This window comes from Rattus norvegicus, chromosome 2 (genome assembly GCF_021556685.1).
Source record: "Rattus norvegicus strain SHRSP/BbbUtx chromosome 2, alternate assembly SHRSP_T2T, whole genome shotgun sequence".
Classification (NCBI taxonomy): Eukaryota; Metazoa; Chordata; class Mammalia; order Rodentia; family Muridae; genus Rattus; species Rattus norvegicus.
The window spans coordinates 228,420,709-228,441,537 of record NC_141535.1 but is presented as its reverse complement, the minus strand read 5'-3'; the positions used below and the strand labels follow the sequence as shown (position 1 = coordinate 228,441,537).

The 20,829-nt window shown below is 41.1% G+C and overlaps 1 long non-coding RNA gene across 7 annotated transcripts in view; it reads left to right on the top strand.

The window, feature by feature from the left end:
- LOC108350121 (uncharacterized) overlaps positions 1 to 10,591 on the top strand; it is a 34,544-nt gene extending 23,953 nt beyond the window's left edge. For 3 of the 7 annotated variants that reach the window (XR_015676996.1, XR_015676995.1, XR_015676997.1), the window contains 4 exons: positions 1,499 to 1,647; positions 7,632 to 7,793; positions 8,998 to 9,130; positions 9,710 to 10,237. This is a non-coding gene — a long non-coding RNA (uncharacterized LOC108350121). Of the gene's footprint in view, positions 1 to 1,498; positions 1,648 to 7,111; positions 7,289 to 7,631; positions 8,350 to 8,997; positions 9,131 to 9,709 lie in introns of those variants that run through there. The other 4 variants (XR_015676992.1, XR_015677000.1, XR_015677001.1 and 1 more) reach the window with 4 other exon arrangements.
- The last annotated feature ends 10,238 nt before the right edge of the window (positions 10,592 to 20,829 follow it).

Here is a 20,829-nt window from a genome sequence, read left to right as displayed (position 1 = left end):
TTGAAGAAGGGCTTCTCATTGATCTGGAGTTCACCAGTTGGACTAGAATGGCTGGCCAGGGAACCCCAGGGCCCCTTCTGTTCCCACCTCCCTGGCATTGGGGTTATAGGAGCATGCATCATACTGACATTTCTATGTGAGTTCTGAGTTCAAACTTAGATCTTCACTACTTGCAATCCAAGCTCTCCACTGACAGGACCACACCCCTAGTCTCAAGACGGGGCACTCTTAATCATAATACAGGACTACAATCAAAAGGGCTCAACTATGGAAACAAAATATTCATCTATTCTTGGTAATTCCACCAAACTTATCACGTGCCAGGAAGTAAGTACCTTCAAGTAGGTTTCTGATTATACAGGAAGCCACAGATTAACCACAGTGATTTTTCTCACTCCCATCCCACCTCCTCTTTCTTTATATGGGCTTTCTCTTCCTTAACTTTCTTGTCTATATTGTTAATTCCTTCTGGAAGTATAACGTTGATAACTTCTTACATAAGAGATTTTCTTTTTAAAAGAATAAAACGTGAATTCTGGTCTTTAACAGTGCTTGGATCCTCAGTGTCCCACGTGCTTAGCAATCAATTGGTGGTACTGCTGAGAGGTGGTAGAATCATTAAGAGGTGTGGCTAGTGGGAATAGAACACTGGAGGCATGCTTCCGAAGGGCACAAGAAGAGCCCTGCTGCTTCTTGACACTATTTTAGCTTGTGAGGTATTAAGGGGTGAATAGGGTTTGTGGTAGTTTCAACAGGTATGGATAAGTGTGTTTGAATAGTACTCGAGGAGCACTATTGTTGGAAAAAATGTGTTATCATGGGGGTGGGCTTTGAAGTCTCAGATGCTCAAGCCAGGCCTAGGTTGTCATTCATCTCTGTTGCCTATGGATCAAGAAGTAGAACTGCCAGCTCCTACTCCAGTACCGTGTCTGCCTGCATGGAGCCATGCTTCCTGTCACGATGAGAACGGACTAAACCTCTGAACTTGCCAACCAGCACTGAGGAAATGCTTTCCCTTTTAGCAGTTGCCATGATCATAGCAATCAAAATTGTAACTAAGACAGGCTTCTCTTCCTCCACATTCCTGTCAGGATGTCCTAGTCTAGTTAGACCAATACCATCAGAGATGGGCGTCCAGATGCTCACAGTTCTGAAATCCTTCCCGATTCTAAAGCCGAGTACCTCAGTATCTCCTTTGTTGCTGTAGTGGTACACTGACTGGCACAACATAGAAACAAAATATTAAGTTTATTTTCTATAAAACTCAGATTGTTGTAAAATGTCTCCTTACTTTGAACATTGACAGATACCAACTAGATTTGTTCAGATGTTTTATTTTCCCGATGATGTAGTAACTTTTCTTTTCTCACTCATTGTAATTTCTTTGTGGTTAGGGATATAACTGAGTTTTAAAATACATGATAGGAAAGAACACTGTTTTTCTTGACTACTGTGATTTGAAGCTCCAGATACTGTGTTAAAGCCAATTTCTTGACAGGCATGGTGATGCAAACCTGTAATCCCAGCAATTGAGGGGCAGAGACAAGTGGAGTCAAGACTTCAAAGCAGCCTCAGCTGCAGAGCAAGTTCGAGGCCAGCCTGATCTATATGAGACCTATTTACAAAAACAAAAGAAAACAAATAAAGGTACGTCTATTCATTTCGAATTTTATTTGTATGTCTAAGTGTTTTTGTCTATGTGTGTACATGTTTATACATATGAGTGTGTACATGTCTATACACATATACAAGTGAGTGTGTGGCTATGGGCATGTGTGCATGCGCCAGCACATGAAGGGCAGAGGTGATGGCTTTCCACTTCATATTTTTTCTTTTTATTGAAAGTAAACTTTTAAAAATAATATTTTCTGGTTTTGGTTTTTTCTTCTCCCAACTCCTGCTTCCCCACTTCTTACCCACCCAAATTCATACTTTCTTTCTCTCTTTCATTAGCATATAAATAGCTACCTCAAGATTTAATAATAATAGTAATAATAACAACAGCAATAATAAAAAAATTAGAGAAAATAAAAACAAACCAACCCTGCCTAATTCATTAGTCTCCAAGGAAGAACACAAAACTCACACTGTAATCCTGCTTGTGGATAAACTTACCTATCTGTTTTCTCCTTCTCATTTGCTGGGGATGACAGACAGTGACACTGACAGCAACTGGCCCCTGCACTTTCTTCAGGCTAGTCTGGCTTTCATGTGTATAATCCATGAAGCATTTTGCCTTTTATTCTCTTTTTCCTCCTTCCCCACATTTCTTCAGCCACTATCTCCTATACTAAGATCTCGTTATTAGAAATAATTTGAATTGCCAATACCAACAACCAAAGCAGACTCATTTTCTCGAATTGTACACGGTGTGCAGTGCCAGCTCCAATCTTCCTAGCCAGTTTTCTTGTAACCTTCCTTCAATGCCACGTCCGATCCGTCAGTTCCATCACACTCCCACTGTGTCATCTCTGTCTGCTCTATTTTGTCTACTTATTCCACTTAAATTACACGTTCCACCGGTGGCCTCTGCAAAGCCATTCCTTTGCATAAGCCCTTACTCTTTGCTGCAGGTACAAGTCCACTCCTCCACACTCAGTCTACCTACTCTATACAGGAGAGCAGGGAAACATCACTTAGGCAAAACCAAACCAGGTTGGTAGGACCACACCAGGGCAGCTAGCTGTACCCATTCTGCTCACTTCACTTTCCAATTTGTTCAGGAAATGATGTTACCTTCTCCCCTCCCATTTCCTGTTTGTGGAGACTTTACTCGTCCTCCCTGTTTGCTTTCTAATAATAACAGCACCTTCACTTCACTGAGAAAAGTCAGAGGGCAGTGCCAGCTCTCTCATGACCAGATCCACTCCTCCCTTGCTACGTCTTCATGCTCATATAAGGATAGGTTCTGGCTCCTCAGTAGGACCACACCTTTCCTTTTGTTTCAAAGAGCCCTCCCACTTTTCTTCCTACAGCTTCACTCTGGTGCTTACCTTTGGCCTCTTCTCTCTCTTGTCCTCAGCCTTGCCTTCTCTACAGGGTCACTTCCACCAGTATATAGATGCACTGTAATGACTTCCAGAGGAGCTCAGTGGATAAGAGCACTTATTTTTTTTCCTCCATCTTTATTAACTTGGGTATTTCTTATTTACATCCCTTTCCCGGTTTCCAGGCCAACATCCCCCCTAACCCTTCCCCCTCCCCTCCTATACGGGTGTTTCCCCTCCCCATCCTCCCCCCTCTCCCCAACAATCATGTTCACTGGGGGTTCAGTCTTGGCAGGACCAAGGGCTTCCCCTTCCACTGGTGCTCTTACTAGGCTATTCATTGCTACCTATGCAGTTGGAGCCCAGGGTCAGTCCATGTATAGTCTTTGGGTAGTGGCTTAGTCCCTGGAAGCTCTGGTTGGTTGGATAAGAGCACTTATTATCCTGTTCTTTCTGAGGACCAGAGTATAATTCCCAGGATTCATGTTTGGTGGATTACAATGGGACTGGAACTCTAGTTTTTGGGGATTCAGTACCTCTTTGACCTCAGAAAGCATGTGAATACTCAAGGCATAAAATATACAGAGACACATACACATGCATACACAAATACAGATACAGACACACATGCACACACATATGCACACACACATACACATGGACACACACACATATGGTTCGCATATGGAGAAAAGAAGTGACATATGCTTTTCTAAGTCTGGCTTATTTCACTTAACATGATGACATCCATCATTTTCACCCATTTCCCTGCTCACACCTAAAACCAGTTCTGTTGGTTATGTACGGCACATTTCCTTTATGTGCTCATTCACTGATGGGCATGTCTTGGCTGTTGTGCATAGTGCAGTTATATATGGATGAGTATGTTTCTCTATGGTTTTCTGATTTACATTCCTCTGAGATATAAATCTGTGCATAGTAATAATGTAAGGCTCCCAGCAGAACTCCCTACCTACAGTCACTAGTGGTTCATAGTGCTCAGTAGTACAAACACAACACTAATGTTTTTCAGAGATAAAGAACTTATAAAGACATAGCTTCCATGTGTACATATACATTGCACAAACACTAAGAAACTACATCAAAAGTGGGTATCAAAAATCTGAATTGAGTTCCCCAGAGGCTGTGCCAGCTCCTGTTGCTCTTAGCAGTGTATAAAATTTCCTCTTTCCCCACACCTTCATCTGCATTTGTTGCCATTGGTTCTCTGTATGATAGCCATTGTGACTCAGGGGAGATGGACTCACCTGGATCTTTGATGTGTGTTTCCCCGATAGCTTAGGATACTGGGCACTTCATTTTATATTTGTTAGTAATTTATTGTTCCTCCTCCTCCTCCTCCTCTTCCTCCTCCTCCTCCTCCTCCTCCTCCTCCTCCTCTTCTTCCTCTTCTTCCTCTTCCTCCTCTTCTTCTTCTTGTTTTGGGGATGAAACAAGGGCCATGTGCATGCTAGATATATAATCTACCAACAGAAATGCATACAACCCTTTATCTTTATTCTTTGAGAATTGTTTCTTTAATGGTTATTAATTTATCTTTTATTTTTTGGTATTTAAGGTCTTCTTCTTCTTCTTCTTCTTCATCATCATCATCTCCTCCTCCTCCTTTCATTTTTGTTTTGTTTCTTTTTTGAATCAGTATTTCTCTGTGTAGCTTGGGTTGTCCTGGAACCAGCTCTGTAGACTAGGCTGGCTTCAAACTCATGGAGATCCACCTGATTCTGCCTCCCAAATGCTGGGATTAAGGATGTGTACCTCAACTGCCTGGTTTTCTTGAGTTCTTTACAGAGTCTAGATACTAATTTTCTGTATAACTGGAAGTATAATCTCCTTTTTGTGTGCCTTTTGTCACACTCTAATGATAGCTTATTTTACTATGAAAAGATTTTCAATATGATGCAGTCTCATTTGTCAACTCTTAGAATGATGTCCTGTGCCCTTAGAACCATTTTCAGAAAGTCTTTGCCTGTGCCATTGTGAAAGGCTCTGATTGCTTTCCTTGATAGTTTCAGGGTTTTTGTCCATGTGGACCTAGATTCATTGTGCATGTAGATATCTACTGTCCCCAGCACTGTTTGTGGAAGAGACTGTTTGTATGTATGTATGTATGTATGTATGTATGTATGTGTATGTATGTATGTATATATGTATGTATGTATGTATATATGTATGTATGTATGTATTTTATAATGTACTTTTGGCACTTTTATGTTGTGGCATCATAGGTTTACTTCTGGGTCCTCTGTTCTATGACTTTGACCAAGATGTCTAGTTTTACGCCACCACCATGCTGTTTCGTCACTATGGCTCTGAATTACAGTTTGAAGTCAGGCGTGTGAGTCCCTCAGCATTGCACCTTTGACTTACCATTGCTTTGGATATGTGGGATTCTTTTTGCTTTTATATCTGTTTTTGACTCTTTTCATTATTGTGAAAAAATTTAAAGTTTTACTGAGGATTTCATTGAATGTGTAGGCTGTGTTCGATAAAATAGTTATTTTTACAATTTTAAGTCTGCTGGTTTATGAGCATGGAAGGCCTTCCCTTCCAAACAAGAATCCAAAAGCACAGGGATGATTACCAAGGACTCACACGGAAAGGTGCATGAAATTATCAACTTAGAGAACAGATAGCCCACGGAAAGGAGGACAACCTGACAAGGGATTTGCATCTAGAGTCTGGAGATGCAAAGTCATGCCAGGGCTTTTATATTTTTTTAATTTTTTTTTTTTTTGGTTCTTTTTTTCGGAGCTGGGGACCGAACCCAGGGCCTTGCGCTTCCTAGGTAAGCGCTCTACCACTGAGCTAAATCCCCAGCCCTTTTTTAATTTTTTAAAAACTACGTGCTTTTAAAAATTGTCAAAGGGACCTTTTCTCTCAACCCCCCCAACCCCCTCAGAGGGAAAAGATGAGTATTACATCCTGACTTTGTTTCTGTTACTTTCTGAAAGTGTTTACTAGATCTATGTTTTTTAAAACACAGGACCGTGTCATCTGTAAATAGCGATACTTTGACTTCTCCCTTTATTATTTGTATCCTCCCATTTTGCTCTGGTTCTGACCTTTCTGTGTCGAACGGGTAGGGTGGATGAGGTGGCCTCTCTTTCTCTTGTTCCTGCACTAAACTGCTCTGCTGTATTAGGTCGGATTTAGTTTATCAGCACTATTGCATCCTCAATATTAACTCACTATCGCTACGCACCTCACGTGTTTTCTATTTGCTAACTAGTGTCTATGGAGTAAGATCTGTTCTAAATCAGGAGAGGCATAAATGAACAAAATAGAAAAAAAAACCCTACTATTTGAGAGCATTTGCTCTATCCAAGGAAACCACATTTCAAGGAACAAACAAATGTACATATAAGACAATGCCATCGACAAAGAACGATAACGCCGGGAGCCCAGAGTGCAATCAACATCATTAGAGTGCGGCAGCCTCTCACCTTCCAGCTGTATGGAGATTAGACATGCCAGTTAAAATTATTCCAGCTGTCCTCTTGATGAATTGTAAGCCTTGGCTCTTTGAAATAAGGGTTCTGTGAGAAGACACACAGACTTGCTGCAAAGGAATTTTCTGAAGGTCTTCATTAAGAATACAGATTCCTGGGTCCTTTCAAGATTCATTGAGGCCCTGAGAGCATGTATGCTTCTAAGCAGGTTCCCTAGGCAACCGGATGGCTAGGCAGCCAGTATGGTAATTGTCACAGCTGAATGAGGAACAAAAGGCCTTCTGCACAGGAACTCTCTTCATTACTAGAGCTTGGATACATCTGCTAGAAGTCGCATACCTTACTTGGTGGCTTTTGTTGTCCATTCCCCAACCTTAGTCTTCTTGGGTCTCAAAAAATGAGAGTGAGTGTCCCCACCACTCACCAAAGCTTCTGCAATACCTCTATGTTACTTTGAGGGTTAGGGTGAGGTGGGGCTGTCGTGATGGGTAGGGGTTTAGGGGTGGGCACCACCTGGTGTAATTTGTTCTCAGAACTCGGTGATCACGATATGCAGAGTTCTCCTCAAGGGGGGCTCTCCGAGTGCCTCTTGTATCAGGGAATAATTCTTCTTCTTTGATGTATGTCATATGGCTGTATTGTCACAAACTGCAGGGCGGGAAGATGAGAAATGGAAACAACTTTTCAAAATGGACGGGAGCTAATATTTTCTGAGTGATGTCCTTCAGTTACTGCCCTGGCCTGCATGCACTTAATAATAGAATTAATTACCTCTGAAATGGCTCATAACAGCAACCTTGGGAGTTATGTGGGGAAGTCATATTGCTCAAGGTAAAATGTCCTGGGAAGAACTTGATGGTCGTTTGATTGATTTGATGCTATGCCCTTTGTAAAGCCAAACTCAATACTGATAAATCGCTCAAGGAGTTTAGAAAAAAAAAACCAAGCAATTCACTCAGTCTGTGAATCCAGATCTTCTGAATTAATTGGTTTGAAGTGGGGTTTAGATATATAATTTTTCCAAAAAGCTTTCTACATAATGCCATATGTGGCCCAAGTAGAGAATTACTGTTTATTTATTTTAGGAATTTACTGCCTTCATCTTTTCAGTGTTTTCAGATATAAGCAAACTCTACGTGGTTTTTTCTTTTGTTTGTTTTGTTTCTTGAGACAGGCCCTCGCTGTGCAGCTCAGGCTGGACTCAAACTATCCCAGACTGTCACGTGCTCAAGTCAGAAGTGTGCACCAGCCGAGAACACAGGCCTGGCCCAGGTGTTCTGAGCTCCATCTGGTTTTCTTTTTGACCCGAAACATAGAACATATTGGCTATACCCAGGTACTACCAAGGGATGACAAGCTTTTTCCCACCCAGCAGAAGTTAACTTTAAGAACTAATTATCTTGTGGTGTTTTAGTAAGGTAAAAAAGAGTCACGGGCAAGAATGTAGCTAGTAACTTCTAGAAGCTGGTGAATAACCCTGAGTAGAACCTGTGTTATTTTTATTCTGTTTTAAGTGTTAACTCCCACTGTGTAAGCACTAAAGGTTGACAAGATGTCTAAGCAGGTACGAGACTTGCTGTCAAGCCTGGCATCCAAGTTTGATCCCTGACACCCACACAGTGGAGGGAGAGAACCGATTCCCACAAGTTTCTTTCTGCCCACTACCTGTGCATCATGGCATGAGACCTTCCTGTCCTTAAAAAAAAAAGTTGAATTTGTCGTCATTCTTCAGAAACAAAGGATTTCTATTGATACCGAGATCCCTATCATGGAATGGGGCAGTGTTTGTTCACTGGGCAGAGTTTCAAACTGTCTCTCAATTACTTATAACACCCAATGCAGTATATATGTCATACTGTATTTCTCCAGGAATAAAGGCCCGAAACATCCACATGTGTTTAGCACAGAGACAACTTTTTCTCAAATATTTTCAACTTGGAGTTGTTTGAATCTGGGGGGTGCAGAACTTGTACATCTGGTGGGAAGTAGATACACAGTCTCCTACCCACATTTTCAGATGACAAGGTTTTGGTAGAAGACACTGTCTTTTATGTCCCTATATCTCTTATGTCTCTTCATTTATCCTTAGAATTTGAATTGTATGAGAATCAAGAAAGTGCTTGATAATTATTTTCATTCTTTTCTAAGAAGTTTTGTGCGTGTGTGTGTGTGTGTGTGTGTGTGTGTGTGTGTGTGTGTGTGCACCTGGGTGGTCAAAGGACAACCTGGGGCAGTCAGTTCTTTTTGCAAGCATATGGGGTGTGAGGATCTAATTCAGGGTGTCAGGCTCAATAGCAGGCACTATTACCTGCTGAGCCTCTTGGTAAATATTTTAAAAGGAAAGACCGAATGAGCTACCGGGCAATTTATTTATGCATCTCATGTGTCAGCACCTTGATTGTATTCCCCCCAGGAATATAAATATCCCAGGGAATTGTGTTCATATTTTTAAAGTACAAGAATACTCGGTCCCTAAAACTGTTAGTGCCATCGTGCCTTCTCCATGGGTGGTTTCGAGCCTTTGTCTTCTTTCTGCTTAGCCTTCAGAATTCCACCCCTTTGAGCCAGCCTTCGAAGCAGGGCTCTGGCGGGAGAGGTGATGGATGGAGAGTTCTCAATCGTTTTCCCTACCAGTGGCTGAAACTTATGGCTCTCACCACTTCCCGGTTGCAGGTGATGGATGGGTTTGTTTACCGCTTCCCCCTTTGGTCTGGAGGGAGATACTGAGTAGGGCGGCTGCCAGCATTCGAGAAGGTTTGGCTCAGTCCCAGAGTCAAGATCCCTGCAGCCAGGCTGGGTTGAAGCTGCACAAGCCCTGGGGCTTTTGGATTTTTAATCACTTTCTGAGCAGATGCATTTCTGTTTGGATGAACTGGGTACTGCTGTTTGCACTCTGCTCATTTAAACTAAACTCTTTGCGGAAGTATGACTGTTCTCTTTTGCACTAAAGAAATAGAATGAAAATTGTATTGTTCCTTTCAACCTGTTTCCTGAAGGTATAGTTGCCAGCCTCCCCTCCCTCTCTCTCCCCTCTCCCTCCCTCTCCCTCCTTCCCATCCTTCCTTCCTCCTTTCTTTTTCTCTTTTTTTAGAGCTAGAGACTGAACCCAGGACATTTTGTTTACTAGTGAAACCTTCTAACACCGAGCTAAGTTCCTAATACCTACAGTTTTGTTTGCTTGTTTGTCTTGACTAAAATTAGAGACAGCTAAAATAATCTCAACTTGCTAATAACTTCTTTTTCGTTGAGCAGTGGTAAAGTGGACACTAACACATGCCCCTTGGACACAGGGCGGAAATACATGCAGTTTGCTGTGTTTGAGAAAATATAATATCACACATGAGTAATTATGCTCAACACACTCATGACATCCAGGTTTACTCTGCATCACCTGACAACGTCCAGAGAGGATTACTCAACTGCAAACACTGACTTCCACACAAGAGGAGTCCTTTTCAATTGAATAGTGCTGTCCTATGAAGGGAATGGGAAATTAAGCCAACGTTAATAGAAGGTTTTTTGTTTGTTTGTTTGTTTTTGTTCTTTTTTTTTTTTTGTAGCTTCTTGCTGCCATGAAGCATGGAAACATGGTAGACACAGAGTAGTAATTGGCCTGCATGATTGGCATGTTTGACCACCTTCATCCTTGTTCTCCGTCCAGTATTGCTTGTTATTTGTCTTCCTTAAAAACCTGTGGAAGCCAGATCTGGTATCTTTCTATTGTGTTGAATGATTCTGGTAAAAAACAGGTTATAAATAAAATTGACAGGTGTCAAGGAGAGTAGGTGGATCTCGTTTAGAGGGCTACGTGATTGGGAAATACTACATTGGAAACCTGGGGAAGGGATCATGGCCACACTGCCAACTCTGGTACAAACCCCATTGAAGTTGTGGGTTGGCAACCATTTTGAAGAGCAACTAGCCAGAAATCAGAAATCTCCACTGGACTGTGACTCTAGTCTAGGAAGGAGACAAGACAGTTAAGCAGAGGAGGAGAGAGAGAGAGAGAGAGAGAGAGAGAGAGAGAGAGAGAGAGAGAGAGAGAGAGAGAGAGCACATTTCATCTCAAATTTTGGTTAGGAAAAGACAGTTCTTCAATACATTAATCTTTGGTGAATAAAGCTTCTTCATGATAAAATTACTTGTGCTACAGTAAGAAGCATCTAGAAATTTACTGAGCTCTGTATGATAGTTGGGCTATGTCACTTCCCCTGGTAAACCTTGTTCTTCAGGTCAAACTAGTAGGGCACTCAATTACCAATTGATATCAACACTAACATCCTAATATCCCAGCAATTGGGCAACCATGCAGGAAGATTAAGACAAGGAGGATAACCTGGGCAACATATCCAGCATACCAAACCAAACGAAAGCAAACCAAACCAAACCAGTCTCAACCATGTAATTGAAAACAGCAACCAACCAACCAAGCAACCAAATAAAGAAACAAATAAAAGCATTCCTTTAGCTGCCATCCTCCTTACAGAGCACAGTCTTATCCCATGTTTCTGGGCACTTCCAAGTCCTGTTGTACCTGACTCAGTAACAAGTCTTTATGGGCTTAGATTTTTCAAGCTTTTGGTCCCCCTTCTAGCCAACTGTCCAAAGGTAGGGAGAAAAGATGGTAAATAGGACAAGGGAATGTGGATTCCAATCTCCATTGGTCAGGAAACTAGTAATCCAGTTCAGTGGGGTCGGGATACTAAATATGAATCAGCACAATGCAGCAGAAACAGCATGGTCTCCGCCAATGCTGCACAAGTCAGAAGCAACCAGGAGCAGCCTGGCCACCAGGAGAAGCTCAATGAGTGAAGATCAGCGAAGATGAAAACTGGAGACCAATGAAGCGGTACAAGGCTAGTTATGTAAGCACGCTGACACTGTCTGTTGAGTCCATTTATATTCTCTCCAAACATCACATGTCCTCTGGTCTTAACAAAACACCCCATGAGCCTGCATCACCAGAAACTTCCTTTTCAAATCCTCTTGGCTATGGCAGGCCAAATGGCATCTCTCTCCCTCGGCTCTTTTCTCCCTTCATTCCTCAGTGCCTGCTCAGGAGACCCTGAGTTTTCAGTGGGTCTTGTCAGAGTTCTCCAATTTCTGTCTCATTCACAGTGAGAATTAGTGCATTGGGAGTCTTGTGGTTGCAAAGGACAAAAGCCCATATTAATTTAAGCTTGGCTTGCAGATGAAGTTCTAGAGCAAGATTTCAGGGTCCTGGAAGCCCAGGGATGCTGGGAAGTAACCCTGTCAGGGGTCCTCTCCTTTTCAACCTTTTGGCCTCTGCTTTCCTCTTCTCCTTCAGCTCAAGCTTTTCTATTCCAACCTGTATGCTGATAGTTTCCATTGCTAGGAGTTTGAGATCTAGGTACCCCAAACACACTGCCAACTCTTTCAACTGGGATGACATGCTCTTCCAGTCCTGGTTTTTTTTCTTCTATAATGTTGGTCACAGGAATTGAACTCAGATTTTTAGGCTTGATGGCAGGTACCTTTACTCACTGAGTTATTTCGCTGGCCCTCGTTTTGTTTTAATTTGCAGCAAAAAAAATGGAAGCAAACCTATTCATTGGCTTATGGTTGAGGTGGTGAATGGAGGGTAGGATTGAAGTCAGCTCCTGAGGTAGCCTGAGTTCAGCAATTTTAAAAGTGACCATAAAGGCAGCTGTGGTGGCACATTGCTATAACCCAAGTACTCATGAGGCTGAAGCCAAAGGTTTATGAGGTTCAGGTCAGCCTTTGAAATATACTGACTCTCCTCTCACACAAAAACAAAAGAAAAAAACTAAAAGAAAACAGACTAACAAATTCACATCGTATCGTGACTCCTGACCCCTTTCCCCTGTGAAGACTTCTTACTTCATTGGAGAGAAAACTGTCAATCCACAGTGTTCCCCCCTTCATACTTTGTTCTTAAGAGATTCAGTGTGGAGAAGTTCCTGCTCCTTGGGACCTCGGCCTCCACCTGGACTTGTGCTAGTCTTTCTCAACCCCAAAATAGTTTTAACTTTTTTTTCTTTCCTTCAGGTCAACCACGCTTTATTTCTTTGTCCCAGAGTGAGCTCTCGTGACTTACTGTATCCATTCTTTTTAACTTGAAAATTGATGCAACGCAATAACAAAATCAAGACAAAGAAATTATGAAAAAATTTCAACCAGATATTTGTCATTCTCCCATGAAAGAATTCAAGTGTTGTCTATTTGCCATTTCTTGTTTTATTCTAAATGTGGTGTTTAAAAATTAAAAACAGATAGAGGGTGGGGTGATGGTTCATCAGGTAGAGATATCTGTTACAAGCCTGATAATCTAAATTTGGTGCCTGGAAGCCACATGGTGGAAGGAGAGAATGGGCCCTTGCAAGTTGTCCTTTTGTCTGTGTAAGCCATGGCATGTGTATGCACATGCATGCACATAATAAACAAATGTAGAACATTTAAAAAAGCATAAAGTAATGCTAGATAGGTTTATCACTCGGGAGTATGTTTTTACCATTTTGTCACCACCATCACCAACATCATCAATCATCACCATCATCATCACCACCATTATCACTACCATCATCATCATGACCATATAACATCATCAGCACACCATCACCACCACTACCAACACCACCAGCACCTATAGTAACACCAATTTAAGCTAGTTGGGTAACTAGATTACAAATACATAAAACTCAGACTAAGGTTATTTTATTTGGATTTAACAATTACTGGGGGGCAATGGGGGTCACCCCTAATCTACTCTTCTAACTGCTGGCCTGGCTATCTCCTAGTGGTATACCCCAGATATTTGCTGTCTCTCCTGTCCATGTGCCCATTGTCTGTCTCTCCTCATGAAGGCTTCCTCTCTTTCCTCGTTCTTCCTCTTTCCCTCTCTTCTCTCTCTTCTCCTGTTCTTCTCCCTCCCCACTGGTCTCTCCTCCAACCAGGTCACTCCAAACCTACCTACCTCTAATCCCTCCAGTAAATGGCTGTTGTCAATTTTATTTAACCAATAGTTTTAAATCAAGGAACAAGGTTTGCGTAACAAAAGCTTGTAAACTGGAGAATTCACTCTGTAGGCCTGGATCTTCCCTTTGGGCGCAGAATTTAGCATTACAATACATAGCAACAGACTCAACCTTAACAACCACCACTGTCATCACCATCATCTTCATCACTACTTTGGTCAGTGGGACACACTTTATTGATCAGGCTGGTCTTGAATCTATCTTAGTTTTTTGAGTAGCTGGGATGAAGGTTTGTGCTATCAAGCGAGCTAACAACTTTTTTCTTCCTCCTGACGCTAAGAATCAAATCCAGGGACATGCTCATGCTAGTCAAGTATGCTATTGTTATGGAAAATCCTCAAGGTTTATGTTTAAAAAGTTTATATTTATTTTTATGTGTATAGATTATTTGTTTGAATGTCTGTGCACTATGCCTTGTATCTGAGGAGATCAGAAGAGAGAATTATATCCCCTGGAACTGGAGTTACAGATGGTTGTAAGTAGGTTCAGGTGTAGTTCAGATAGTTCCTGTGTAGGTTTTGGGAACCTAACCTGGGTCCTTTGGAAGAGCAGCCAGTGCTCTTAACTGCTGAGCCATCTCTTGAATCAGCTTGGGGATCACTTTTAAACTTGCCCTTCAATTTTTTTATATATTCTTACATTGTCTTGTTCGAATATATTTAATATAAATTTAGTATTTAATTATATTTTCACCAGAGGACCCAAAGTGCTTTGTTATTTGATTTTTACCTTCTGGTCAGAAATCTTTAAACAATGGAGTCTGTGTTAGAAAACTCTTCTTTAATAATAGATACAATATAGCAGTTTGGAGCTTAGGGGTCCCATGATGATTGAGTTGGGTCATAAGACTAAATGAACAAAGTTTGAGATAGCCCCAAATGCCATCCATCAGTTGGGTAGTTGTAGAACCTGGTGAGAGAGGAAGCGAGGGTGTATGTGTTTCATTCGAGACACACAGCCTTAGTGACTTAGACATACAGTGACCACAAATCACTGCTTCTCACAGCAGATCATGGCAAATCTAGGAAGCTCTTCTTCCATGAGCCCATTCTCCCCAAAGAAACTTAGATATTTTCCTTTTTATGGATGATCTGGGTAGGAGTGACAGCAGCTTGCAAAGAGGACAGACTTCCATCATTTTCCAGTTATCTTAGGTTACCTCTCAATGCTGATTCCCCAAAGAATACTCCAGAATAACTTCCCGATAGTCCAGTGGTCTACTTCATGGATCACTGTGGCTTGACCCATTCTGAAATTCTACTTCAGGGGTTCATATCTACTTATATAAGGAGAAGATGTGTACATGATGACAGAGGTCTAAAAAAAATACCCTACAAATGAAAGGCAGGCTTTCCCTAGTCATCTGTTCTGAAAAAATGCCAGAAATCACCCTTGAGTTATTCCCTGTAGCTTCATTTTCAACCTCTGCCTGCTGACCTTTGGGTGTGACTTTCATCCACCCAGTAGAATGGAAGTGTATCTACTGAAATGAGGAAGCTGGAGGGGAGTTGGAGAAATTTGCTTTTATCCCTTAACATCTACTATCTGGGCTTCCAATGCCTCAAAAGTGAGGCAACCTATGCAGAGTGAGCGGACTAATCCCCAAGCATAACATATTCTAAGTTTTATTATACTTATATTTGATCCATAAATTTCAAAAAGAATTTATAAGAAGCAAATGTTTTGCGTGGCTCAATGGTGTATGAGTTGAAATCATCTCTTCATTCTCTATAGTCCATTAATTTCTTTTAAAAATTATGTATGGGAGCTGGAGAGATGGCTCAGTGGTTAAGAGCACTGACTGCTCTTCCAGAGGTCCTGAGTTCAATTTCCAGCAACCACAAGGTAGCTCACAGCCATGTGTAATGGGATCAGATGCCCTCTTCTGGTGTGTCCGAAGACAACAACACTGTACTCATATACATAAAATAAATAAATCTTTAAAAAATTATATACGTACTTGTTTCTATTTGTGTTATATGCGTTGTGCATGTGCTATTGTGTGCATGGACATATTAGAGGGCAACTTGCAGGAATCAGTTCTTTCCGTCCACCATGTGGATCCCAGGGATCAAACTCAAGTCATCAGAATTGGTGGCAAGGGCGTTCACCTGTTGAGTCACCTTACTCTTCTGGTTCCACTTTTAAAATTACTGAGCTTCCCCCAGAGACTTTTCATGTAGATGAGTTTAAGTTTTAATATTTACTATCCTAGGATAGAGAGGCGGAGAGAGAGGGTGTGGGAGATGGGTTAACCAAAACTAAGGATACATGAATGAATAACCATTCTAGGAACCTGGTGCTTCGTAAGCTAATTAATATAATAACAAAGGAAGTTTAGACACATGTATACTGCATACGTGTATGTTTTCTTCAGAAGACATGGACTATTAGGTGAAAATTTTCAATGTTAGGTATGGGGTACCTCCCTATGGGTTATTGGGTAGGGAGGTCCCAGAAGTCTCAAAACACAGGAGATCGTTATTTCTCTTGGTGGCTCACTCATTGTAACTGGAAGGTAAGACCTTACTGCTTAGGACACAATGTGCCTTGGTTCCAAGAGAGAGAACAACCAACCTGAAATGACCTGAAAACTTAGCTTTTGTTGTTCCAGAAAGTCCTATTGAGGTCTTGAAGGAGAGGGGTTATCCATGATATTACTTAGCAGTAAAACCTAGATGTTATAGTACCAAGTACCCACTAGTTTAACTGTATCATGAAGGCTAGGCAGGTAACTAATTGCTCTTGGGGTTTGAGGCCTACTTCACAGGAAGGAAGTCATGTCTAGTAATGTAACCTTGACAAAGTCTGTGGCTGGGGAGGTCAGAGGTCCTAGGGGGAAACCTATTAAGCTTGCTTTGCTAAATGGACATGTCCAATTGCTTTCTAAATATTTATGTTTATATTAATAGATTTGTGCTGTTCTCTAGCTTGGTCAGAGTGACCTTTGTCCTTGGTTAATGCAGTCTCAAAATGCCAAGAACAGGAGACTGTTTATGATCAACCTTAAGTGGGACATTGGTATTAATCTCCAGTTGGAAGCTCAGGAAAAATTAAGAAAGAAGGTGTGGGAACAAGGTTAGAGTTAGAACACTGGTGTGGGGAGAGCTGTGAAATGCTGCCTTGTGGGTATATTATGGCGCTCATGAGCTAACATGGTTACTCACACAGGATCAAGTCAATGAAACTAATAACATTACAAAGAAATACTGTCTGGTCCCAGTGGCCCACAGAAAAAAAACAAACAAACAGAAAACCAACAAAACCACAAATCAACAGGGCATGAAGGCAGGAAGGAGATGTGTTACAAAGTATTCAGGTAGAGTGGAAATGGGGAATGGTTGGGTGATCTTATGATCAAGGTACACTGTAGATATGTGAGGTTTTCAAAGAATAAAGAAAAGATATTCTCAAATTGACCATCTCAGAAACTAACACTGAGAAAATTTAAAAACTATGAATTAATGTCAAATGATAAATTAATATATCAGATACCTGTTAAATAATATTTTTGTTAAAAGATAAATGCTTTCTAAAATAAAAATATGGTTTAGTGAAACAAGAAAGTGTTTTTATACTTTGAAATTTCTTTAATATCTAACTTAGTAGCCAGGATGTTGGGTCTAGTCCTGATTTTGGAATGTCATGATATTGTTTGGGTGAAAGTTTGTACAAATCATCATTTGAGACCATGTTTCAGTAGCCTTACAGATAACCGAGGTAATATTTTGGAATGTTATAGTTACAGCTTTATAAAGACCCAATTACAACATGGAATTGGACGCTTCCAGCAGTTTATATGTCATTGCACATATATTACCCCTGGCCTTGCATGCTTTCTTTTTTTAAAATTTTTAATTAGATATATTTCTTTAGATACATTTCAAATGTTATTCCCCTTCCCGGTTTCCTGTCCATAAGCCCCCATTCCCTCCCCTCCCCCTCCCCCATATGGGTATTCCCTCCATACATCCCCCCTTATTCCCCTGCCCTAGGGGGTGCAATCTTAGCAGGACCAAGGGCTTCCCCTTCCACTGGTGCCCCAACAAGGCTATCCTCTGCTACCTATGCAATTGGAGCCCTGGGTCAGTCTATATATGGTCTTTCGGTAGTGGTTTAGTCCCTGGAAGCTCTGGTTGGTTGGCATTGTTGTTCTTATGGGGTTGCAAACTCCTTCAACTCTTTTAATACTTCTTCTAATTCCTCCCAAGGGGGTCCTGTTCACAGTTCGGTGGTTTGCTGCTAGCATTGACCTCTGTATTGGACATGCTCTGGATGTGTCTCTCAGGAGAGATCTATATCTGGTCCCTTTCAGCATGCATTTTCTAGCTTCATCAATCTTATCTAGTTTCGGTGGCTGTATATATATGGGCCACATGTGGGGCAGGCTCTGAATGCCATTTCTTGAGTCGCTGCTCTAAACTTTGCTTCCATATCCCCTCCTATGTATATTTTTTCCTCTTTTAAGAAGGAGTGGGAACATCCACATTTTGGTTATCCTTCTTCTTGAGCTTCCTGTGGTCTGTGGATTGCACTTGGGTAATTCGAGCTTTTTGGCTAATATCCACTTATCAATGAGTGCATACCACGTGTGTTTTTCTGTGATTGAGTTACCTCACTCAGGATGATAATTTCTAGTTCATTCCATTTGCCTATGAATTTCATGAAGTCATTGTTTTTGATAGCTGAGTAGTACTCCACTGTGTAGATGTACCACATTTTTTTAATCCATTCCTCTGTTGAAGGGCATCTGGGTTCTTTCCAGCTTCTGGCTATTATAAATAAGACTGCTATGAACGTAGTGGAGCATGTGTCTTTGTTGTATGTTGGAGCATCTTTTGGTTTATGCCCAGGAGAGGTATAGCTGGATTCTCAGGTAGTGGAAGGTTCAATTTTTCTGAGGAACCTCCCGACTGATTTCCAGAACAGTTTGCAATCCCACCAACAATGGAGGAGTGTCCCTCTTTCTCCACATCCTCACCAACCTCTGTTGTTACCTGAGTTTTTGCTCTTAGCCATTCTGACTGGTGTGAGGTGGAGTCTCAGGGTTGTTTTGATTTGCATTTCCCTGATGACTAAGGATATTGAACATTTCTTTAGGTACTTTTAGGCCGTTCAATAATCCTCAGCTGAGAATGTTTTGTTTAGCTCCCATTTTTTAATAGGGTTATTTGGCTCTCTAACTTCTTGAGTTCTTTGTATATTTTGGATATTAGTCCTCTATGCTTGCTTTCTATATTGCTGTGTATTGCACAGACCTTCTTGATAACACTGTGCTCTGATACTTGCAGACGCCTGGTCCAATGAGTGGTCTACACTCCCCAAATGTTGACACACTTCATAATATGCAATAAAGACACTACCTGTTGGGATCGGTGTTTTCGGGTCCTACTCTTTCATTGAGTGCCAATATTCAGTCATTAACGGTGGGTCTGCCTTGTTTTCTCTTAATGAGATGTTCAATTTTTAGGAGTCACACTCGGAGATGCTCAACTTCTCTTTAGGCTGCATCTTCATGATGAGAACAGCTTTCCTGGACCAGGATCGTGTGGAGGCTCAGGTCTCATCACTACACCTACGCTGTGCAAAGAAGAATGATCCAAATGTACTTCCTACTTCCTTCCTTAACATGCTAGATAAGATGTGTAAATAAAGTTCTATTTCACTGCTTTGGAAGATCTTTCCCAACCTACCCCATTCTTTCCCTCATAATTACTTTCATTCCGTGTGCTAGTTTAGGACTCTGAGCCCCACTGCTGTGATTTAGGTGTTCGCACCTGTGCACTCCCCAGTGTCACTTTCCCCTGTCAGTGCAAATGTCAAAACTGCAGAGAAAGCCATTGACATTTCGGTATTGTCATGAAAATAGATCTTGTCTCACAACCCACTGTACTAGTCTCAGGAATTCTCAAGAGTCAGTCACAGATTATCACCGAGAAATATTGATCAAAATCTACCTTTGCTTATATTCTTTCACATATCACGGAAGCTTCTAAGTGAAACAAGTTTTGGGATATGAGATTTTAACAGTTTGACAGATTACCGGTTTTATATAGAGGAAAACTGATTTATTTCCCACCGTACAAAAAGAACTCCCAGAGGCAACACATATACCACTCTCAGGCTTATATTAGAAAACCATAATGCCAAATTAAACCCAAACTTTCCACTACTTATTGCTTTCAGACAATATTTTCAATTGGGTGGTATTTGCAAGGCATAGAAAATGAGAACACGGATAACATTTAGAAATGATAAATACATAGCAATACACTTTCACAAAAATGGATTTTGTAATTAATTTAAAAAGTATTCTTGGTGCATATGTCCCAGAGAACTGATTTCATTTGTTTATTTCGGAGACTATACTTTGCATTCCAGATAGAATTTTTGCATCAAATCAATTCTATCACAATGGCAGAAATTGCTATGAACTTAAATTTAAATGTGAGGAATGATCCAGGATCCTTCTATGCAAAGTTTCCCCTATTTCTTTCTTTCTGATTTCTATTCATTTGGAAATCCATGTTAAAATATTATCCGATAAAAATTAAAATAAAATGAGAAAAGAACTTATTAAAAAAAACCCAAGCAAGTATTATTTATCAATAAGCTTTCTTCTGTCTGATAAAAGGTTTTTGTGATTTTATCCTATTTTTTCAATGTTTATTTTTATTTTTTGTACATTGGCCTTTTGCCTGCTTGTATGTCTTTGTGAGAGAGTCGGATCCCTGGAACTGGGATTATAGGTAGATGTGAGCTGCAAGGTGGGTGTTGGAATTGAATCCTAAACCCCTGGAAGATCGGGTAGTGCTCTTAACTACTGAGCCATCTCAGCCCCCAAAATTCCAACCATAACACTTTTAGCCTGAAAAGCTTTTTGATGAAAAGCTACTGAAGCTACTCCATAAGTGCCACCCGTCATTAGTCAACTCATTAGTTAAAAACAACAGACACATCAACAAACCAAAAGGGACTCGGTTACTATGGAGATTCAGAGCACTTTAGGAGCTGAGTGCCTGGCCATGGAATACATATTTCACAATGTCACAATGTGGTGGTTTGAATGAGAAGGACCCTCATAGGCTCATACATTTGAATGCTTTGTCCCTAGTTTCTAGAACTATGGGGAAGCACTAGAAGGGGTGGCTTTGTTGGAAGAGGTGTATTATGGGGGAAGGGTCCACATCAGGCCCCATCTCAATCTCTGCCTCCTGCCTGAGGATCAGGATATAACTTCTCAGCTACTGCTCCAGCACTAAGCCTGCCTGCTGTTACTGCGCTCCTTGCCATGATGGTCACGGACTCACCCTCTGAAACTGTGAACCCAAATAAAAACTTTGTTATATAAGTTGC